Here is an 8,944-nt window from a genome sequence, read left to right as displayed (position 1 = left end):
AGTCACTTTACCCTTATAATATTTTAATGTAATCAAACAGGCAAATGTCCTTTTTTAAATAATTGAATTAAATGATAGTTTCAAACGCTATTTATGGAGAAATACTTCAATATAATGTTATTTTCGCTTTATATATTTTTCTGTCACACTGATTTCCATCAAACTTTATTTTTCCTGGTAAATATCTGTGAATAAAAATAAATTTAAATTTTCTTTTCTGATATTTCTGTTTTACTTCAACCATAACTTTTTTCTTTCCAAAAACTGAATGTATTTTAAATTTCATGATTGCAATCATTTTCTCATTGTAATCTGTGAACCATATGCATGTTCCATAAACCATATTGATGTAATGGAATAACCTAATATCCCTTCATAGATAAAATTAACTATATATATATATATATATATATATATTGACCCTCTCACGTGACTGACAGAGAAGGAACAAGGCAGGAAGAGAATAAAAAAGATGTCGAGTTACTCTTATGTCACATATATTCCCTTGTAAACACACCCTTTGTCTTTCACCCATAACCCCGTTTTTCTTGATGTATTATTATTTAATGTTAGCATATAACAAATGGCGACAGGATTCGAATTCACAAAAAGGAAACTTTCGGCCACAAACATATTGGAAAACGAAGAGAAAAAATACCGCACAGAAAAATTCAACTACTGAATACAAATCTGAGACACATACAAAAGTAAGTCATATTTTTATTAATTCAGTCTGTTACGGTCCTACAGAAAAAAATTGACATTTCAAGAAGCACGGAAAAGTACACGTTATCCATTTCAAATTTGTTTTGTTTCATAAGACGAAAAAATACGGCGGAAAGGAATGATTGTATGTCATTGGGTCGGTGGCAATTTCGTAAGGGTAATCCCCTCCAAAAACCTTGTCTACAAAATAATGTTTTTAGTGATTTAAAAAACATATTTAGTGAAGTTATTTAATGTTTTGTGTAGTTACCGTTAACATTTTGTTTTATACTGTGTTTACTGTGCCACTGGCAGCTCAACAAAGCTAGATGGATTTTTTACTAAAAGAACAGTTAAAACAAAATGACGTATTAAAACAATATATATGAAATGAGAAGAATAAAGGATTGTCGGGTGATTCCGGAAGGAATTGCAAATTCGCTGACAGAATGTTTATATGAACTATCTAATGGCTTAACGTTTCCAGCATATTATCGTAGATACGAAAATTATTTTTTCCCAAACGATGTCAGGCCTGGTCGGATGAAGAAAAAATATGTTACTGTTCCCATGAAAATACCAAGTATACCAATGTATACTCCCAACTAAACCCGAAGATATTTCTTTTAAAGAGATTCTAGAAATTTGATCGAACATTTTCTGGGAACGGGATAGCTTATATTATACTCGTTATAGGTGTTTAAATATTTTGAAACAACATGATGAAGACTTTACTGCCTAGGCTGGGAGAGTAAATGTCCAATGCGAGTTATTTAAGTTGAAAGACCTAAAAGAGGACATGTTTAAATGCTTGATATTTGTGCAAGGGTAAACATCCTCGAAGGATAAAGAAATTAGTTCTAGTGTATTATCCATTATTAACCAATACATAGAAATAACCTTACAGAAAGTTACTGAGGAATACCAGAAACTGTCAAATGTAAACAGGATAATACTAGTATCGAAGAGAAATATGTTTACAAAATGCATAGCGTAAACCAAGGTGACCGTTATGTAAAAATGTTGTAAGACGTGTGGAGGAAATAATCACTTAACCAAACAGTGCTACTTCAAAGGCAAAATATATTATAAGTGCGGGCATGAAAAACACAAGTAAACAGTATTCAAAAAGGAGAAATACTGTAACCTGGAATAAACACCACTGATTCTAAAAAAGAGTCCATGTATGGTAAAAAAGGACATATATTGAAGTTAGAATTAAGGGCCGGAAAGGAAACTGTCTTTTGGATACTGGAAGTGATATATCCTTAATTGATGAAACAACATTGAAGAAAGCTGCAAACCACGAGGAAAATCGCCAGAGGAATGTCTGGAAATAGATAAACATTTAATGGTGAATTTTATATTTATGTGACACTGAATTAAAGTACGGTAAAAACGAAAATGTATGTGATACCTGGAAAAAATTCTCATCAATTCTGCATAGATTTGATGATACTTTTCAATTTATAGGAGACACCAATAAACACATTTTGCAAAAGAGTAAATTAGACAGGATCTGAAAGTCCCAAACTGCCAGGGAGATTTGTTGGAGGTTTGAAGAAGGATTTTAAAATGTATTTTATGAAGGTCTCAGTTACTGCACTAAAACGGAAGTGAAATTTGAACTGAAAGATGAAGCAAAACCGGTGTTTAAACCCATAACGAAGGTTCTGTATGCGGCATTAGAAACAATCGAGAAAGAAGTAAATAGACTCGAAGAAATCGGAGTAATAAAATAGCGAACTACTCTGAATGGGCATCACCCACAGTTTATATGAAAAATCAAAAAATAAAAAAACAGGGTAAGTGGAGATTTTACGATGGGACTGAATGATTCCTTAAAGGATCATAACTATCTACTCCCTTCCCCTGAGGAAATTTTTTTTAACTTCTAAATACTTACAATGAATACTAATAAAGGGTTATTTTCCCTAAAACGATTGCCTTTGGGTTTAAAGTAGCACCAAATTTATTCCAACAAATTATGGATGCGAAAAGAGCAGGCTTGGATTTTGCAATGGCTTATTTAGACGAATTTTAGATAAGAAGCAAAACTATTGAAAAACATAAAAACCATATTCAGAAAGTATACAAGAATGTAGAATACTACGGATTTTAAGTGTCTCTCGAAAAATGTAATTTTGGTATGGATAAAATTTAATATTTCGGACAAATATTTGATAGAGAAAGTAGAAGACCTAACCCAAATAAGACAGAAACAATTAGATACATTCCTAATTCTTATATCCCAAATATGCACGAACTATGAGCACCATTAAATGAATTATTGAAGAAGAAGACGAAGAAGAATAAGAAGAAGAAGAAGAAGAAAAGAAGAAGAAGTAGAAGAAGAAGAAAAGAAGAAGAAGAAGAAGAAATGGCTCTGGACAAAACAATGTGAGGAAGCATTCCAAAAAAGTAAAAGATGTTTGTTATCGGATCTAGCGTTAGCACATTACGATCCGAAAAAGGATTTAATTGTAGCGGCAGATGTGAGCGAATACGGTTAAGGAGCGAAGCTTCTACAGAGAATGGACGATGGATCTACTAAATCAATTTCGCACGCCTCGGGGGTTTAATTACCCGCTGAAGGAAAGTACAGTCTAATCGAAAAAGAGGGTTTGGCGATTGTGTATGCCGTGAGAATCTTTAAATAGATTCATTCATGGAAGCTCGTTCGTCTTGGAAACGGATAATAAAACATTACTATTGATTTTTGGTTCGAAAAAAAAAGGATTCCTACTCATACGGCAAATAGATTACAGATATTGAGTATTAGTTTGCCTAATTACAATTTCAAAATGAAACACCTAGCATCTGGAAAAATTGCACATGCAGATGGTTGATCGTGATTGATCCCAAGTAAAACTGAATTTGAAAAAACTGTTATAGAAGTACTAAAAGAAGAATATGAACTAACAGATATATTAATAAATACTACAGGGAACTTCCTGATTCACTTGAAATAATAAAGAAACCAGGGAAACGGATAAATATATTAATAAGATAACAGAAACAAGTGAGACAAAACGAAAAGAATAGAGAAGGATTATAAATCCTAAAAGAATTCCAGATGAGACATCCTGGAATCTCCGGAATGAAGCCCCTAATGAGAGGATGCACATACTGGCCTGGAATGGATCAGGACATTGAGAAAATAGTGAAATTATGTAACGGTTGCAAACTAGCCGCAAGATCTCACCCCAAACGGACGCAACCTTGGCCTAAAAAACTTATAACTTGGGCACGCATCCTTATCGATTACGCAGGATCTCTGAAAGGATATTATTGCGGAATTATCGTAGATAATATGTTAAAATGGCCAGAAAATTTTAAATACACACAACCTACAGCGGCAAGCCCAATAAAAGCGCTAGACGAGGTATTTAGTCAGCTCGGAGTTCCGAAAACAATTGTTAGTCATAATGGCACTATGATCACATGTAAAGAATTCAAGCACTACTTTGAAGCACTGGCCATTAAACACATTACAACACCAAATTTTAACCCTCGATCAAACGGACAAGAAGAAAGATGGGTCGATACAGTTAAACGAGCTTTAAAAAAGAATAATAAAATCGGCACGGAAGAAAAAAAGCATTCAAAAATTCTTAGCTATATATAGAATAACACGAAATGCTAAATTATCCCCAGCTGAAATTATGTTTGCCAGGAAGGTACGTTCGGTGTTCGCCCGGTACATCCCAGGAGAAAAAGATTTTTTAAAAAAGTATCAAGGATAATGTAAGATGCAATACTTACAATGACAGGGACAACGTTTTCTTCAAAATTTATCGGGCAGGGAATAAGTTTTGGGAAGATGGCATAATCTCAAGGGGAATTGGGAGAATTATTAACATTATAAAAGGGTAGACTTTTTTTCCACAAAAAAACATATTAACCAACTGGGACCCCGGTACATAGAAACAGTCAGAAACCAAAAATTACAAATGGAAGTGCTATGTGACTCTTTCCATATACAAGCTCCAAACAAGGAAGTACCAGTAACTCAGAAATCCAGTCATTTTCCAAAAGTAAAAAAAAAATCGGCAAACACAAATGGTGAGAAGCGAACGGAATGGGAAAGGATCGAATTTTTTAGACAAAGACTAAAAAGGAAAAAAATGGAAGACGCAAAATTCTATGGAAGAATATGGTTTTAGAGGAAGGTGGTGTAATGGAATAACCTAACTTCCCTTCATAGATGAAATAAACTATATATATATATATATGTATATATATATATATATACATATATATATATATATATATATATATATATATATATATATTGACCCTTACACGTGAGTGACAGAAAAGGAAAAAATACAGGAAGGGAATAAAAAGATATCGAGTAACTCTTATTTCACATATACTCTCTTGTAAATAAACCTCTTTGTCTTTAACCGATAACCCCTTGTTTCTTGCTTTATTCTTATTTAAAGTAAGAATATACAACGTAATTTTATTTCATGTAACTGTTGTTTTTTAATTGTATTTTTAGCAAAATGCGCAGTTATTTATCGATTTTTTTCGTTTTTTTGTATGAATTCTTCTAAGCATTTCTTATATAATAATATATTAGCAGTATTGTGCTAACTAAAAGAAAATAATAAATTTATTTTTGAAAAAATTTAACAGTAGTGTTTTTCGTAAAAATAATGAAAATATGTTATTTTCTATGTTTTTTTTTTGCTCATCTTAAAGATAATAATAATTATTATCATATTCAAAGAATTTCACACTTAAATAAACAAAAGATGAACAATTTAACACATGCAGAATTTGAATATTCAACCTTTGATACGTGCACAGTTGGTTTTTGTATTTATTGCATAATTACGTGATTTTTGGTAAATTTAAAAGAAATACTCAGTAAAAAAATACTCCCACCTTCCGTTTTGACTGTGCCTAGTTCTCTCCCACTGAGAGAATTTAGACACCGCGGTCAGAAAGTGTGATTGAGGAGTTAGCGTCTCCGAGGAGAGGTAATATTTCTTGCAAAAAGTGATTGAGTGGGCCCCGTCAGCAATCCCCGGTGAGGGTGCCTCAGGCGATCAGCAATAAAAAAAACCCTATCCAAAGAGAGAAGGCAAAGCCTGTGATCGAGAACCCCCAAGAACGGCACATAACTAAACTCCCATAGCAAAATCAGAAGAGACCAGGCCATTACAGGGATGGTATAATCTTTGTTTTGTTTGGGGGCGAGAATAAAACTCCCTATCCACCGCAAACACATCGCAGGAAGTCCTACTTAAGATTCCCGAATCAAATCTTTTTTTAATTAAGAAAAAAAATGTAAATAATTATGTGTTTAATAAATGTGTATGCATATATATCATTAGGAAAAATACCAAAAATATTGGTAAACTGATGTCGAAAAATTATATTAAATATTAAATAGAGAAATAGTCAACCACCTCAGCAGGAATAACCTTCTTAGTGACACACTATATGGTTTCCGCTCTGCAAGATCTACCGCAGATGTGCTGACGGTTATATCCCACAGGATCAGTGAATCTCTTGACAAAGGCTTCCTTTCTCGGACAATTGCTCTTGACATATCAAAGGCCTTCGACAAGGTATGTCATAAGGGTCTACTTCACAAGATTTCCAGCTACGGTATAACTGGAAATGTTTTCTCAATCATTAAATCATTTCTCTCCGATAGGCTCATCAGAGTAGTGGTAGATGGACAAAAATCGGAGGCCTGCAATATAAATGCTGGAGTTCCTCAGGGGTCAATCCTGGGGCCAACTCTCTTCCTGATCTACATCAATGACCTCCCTAAACACATACTTAAATCATTCGTTGACATCTATGCTGATGATACGACCATCTACGGCAACACATCAAAGGCTGTAAATGACAAATTTCTCTCTGATTCTCTCTCCTCTGATCTCGAGCACGTGGTTCAGTGGGGGAAGATGTATGCTGGTTACCTTTAATGCATCCAAAACCAAACTCCTATCCTTTCATCATCAACACTCTGATCCCCAGCTGGCATCAATTGTGATGGATGGATCTTGTGTGGGTGAGGCCCCGTGTTTTGACAAGCTTCTGCGTTTGACCTTTACTTCTGATCTGAAATGGAACACGTACATCAAGTCTGTTCGCTGGAAAGATGGTGGGATCCTTCTACCGCTCCAGACGATATCTCACTACTGATGCAATTCTCTGTCTATATAAAAGCCAAGTACGTCCAAGGATGGAATAATCTTGCCATATATGGGCAGGAGCTACTAAAACAGCCTATCCTGCCTTGACAGAGTACAAAATAGACTTCGTGGCTTAGTGGGGGATGCCCTTTTCTCTACCCTGCAACCTCTCTCCCACAGAAGAGACGTTGGGAGCCTGTCCTTGTTTTATCGTTATTTCCATGGCAGATGCTCGTCTGCACCCTAATCTCTGGTCCCCCCCTCGCGAATCTTTCACGAAAAACACTCGTCTAGCTGAATCCACTGAAAAATTTCCCCCATTCTATATCTGTTCCTAAATCAAAACGCGGATTCCATGAACAAAGCTTCTTTCTGAGAACTGCACGCCTGTGGAACTCTGTTCCGTCTGCCTGCTTCCATCCGGACTACAACTTGGATGTCTTCAAGTCCAATGTTAACAAATTCCTAATGAACCGCCCCCTTAAGTAAACATTTCAGTAAATCTCCTCACTAACGTAATGTACTTGCAATAACCCTTATCCCTGAGTGGCTTCCGGGCCTTGATAAGTGGTGATCACTGTGTAAAAAAAAATTGTAAAACACACAAAAAAGGAACTACTGTAAATGTGCCATGCGTGTATTAACGTGTTCATAACTCTTAAAGGTTAATGACTTCAAGGGCAGACAACTGTATTTAATCGTGCACTTTTTATAAACACAGATTGTTTTAAACTATTTTATATGCATGAATGAATAAAATATTTTTATTAAATGATGTATGATACTCTTCTGATTGATAATATTAGCTTAAAATAGGTTTGTATAATAAGCTGATTTAATTAATACATGAAAAGAAAAATCTTGGGGTCGCTAAGTTGTAATGCGTCTGTGATATGTATTTCGGCTGATTGTTATCAGTCGTTTGCTTTGCGTAGAGGCGATACAATAGCCAATCACGATTTTCCGAGGCGTTGTTATCGCTACTTGAAAATTATTCCAAATACCCCGCGATGGCACCCATTGCCAACAGCAATTTCTAATGAGGTGTAAAATGGAAACTAAAAAGAAAATATTTACATCCCATGCGTTACCCCCTACTTAAGGTGTACTATACCTACTTTTTTTCGATGCTATTTCTTTCATGTGTAGTTACATTTGTCTTTGTATGTCATTTTATTTTTGTCGGTTTTATTGTACACTTTGTTCAATTAATATAATTTTCCATCTATTTTTTTTATAAGTCTTATGTTTTTTAAAATCTTTTTCATTTTATATTGTTTGTTTTTTTATCAGTTTTATTTGATATTATTCCTTCATTTCATCTTTTTTTCATTTCATTCAATGTTTATTTCATATTTTTTTATATTTTTAATCGTAGCATTTTAGGGTGTTCAAAAACGCATTGAAGGGTTGAACATTTTTGTCATTTTTCCATTAATGATGATTTTTTTTCTCTATTATATATATTTTACGTATAATTATTTGGAAATTAATTCTGGATAAGTATTGCAGGGAACAACGTACGGAAGTTGTGAAATTGTTTTACTGAATCAGGGATGAATTTGGTGACATTATCTGTCGCTATGGCAATGTCAACTGACCACCTCGTTGACTAGTCCAAATTTTGTGTGGGGGGGGATATCTTAAAGAGAACCCCAAACCCTAACGGACCCCAACCCCTGCAAGAACTGAAGGGAAACATCAGGAACGAAATAAGGGAGTTAAATCGCAATCGAAAGATTCGGTAATCTATCGTAAATAATGTTTTGAACGAGCACAAATATGCGAAGCTGAATATGGGCATCATTTTATATCAATTCTTTATTAATAACATTGTTTGAATTTTGCATTTAAAAAAAAAATTCTTATGTCTTATTCAGATTGTGTTAAAATTATTTAAGATAAAACAGTTCAGTGACTTTTTGGCCATTCTATATATATATTATATATAATAATATATATATTTTATAAATATCTATTATTATCATTTTATATAAAAATATTTGGAACAATGTGAACAATTGTTATTTTTATTTTTAAAATGTATAATTTGTTTCTTTTAATTGTTAATTTTTTAT

At 33.8% G+C, this 8,944-nt stretch overlaps 1 non-coding gene across 1 annotated transcript; it reads left to right on the top strand.

Annotated features, from left to right (window-relative positions):
- Positions 1-7,789: 7,789 nt before the first annotated feature.
- LOC145241880 (U4 spliceosomal RNA) lies at positions 7,790-7,926 on the top strand. The gene has a single exon (XR_013862610.1). It is a non-coding gene; the product is annotated as a U4 spliceosomal RNA (small nuclear RNA).
- Positions 7,927-8,944: the final 1,018 nt, after the last annotated feature.

This window comes from Euprymna scolopes, chromosome 20 (assembly GCF_053919585.1).
Source record: "Euprymna scolopes isolate OS-2025 chromosome 20, ASM5391958v1, whole genome shotgun sequence".
NCBI classification, from domain to species: domain Eukaryota; kingdom Metazoa; phylum Mollusca; class Cephalopoda; order Sepiida; family Sepiolidae; genus Euprymna; species Euprymna scolopes.
Note: the sequence above shows the minus strand (reverse complement) of the source record. Positions and strands in the feature narration are given on the sequence as shown.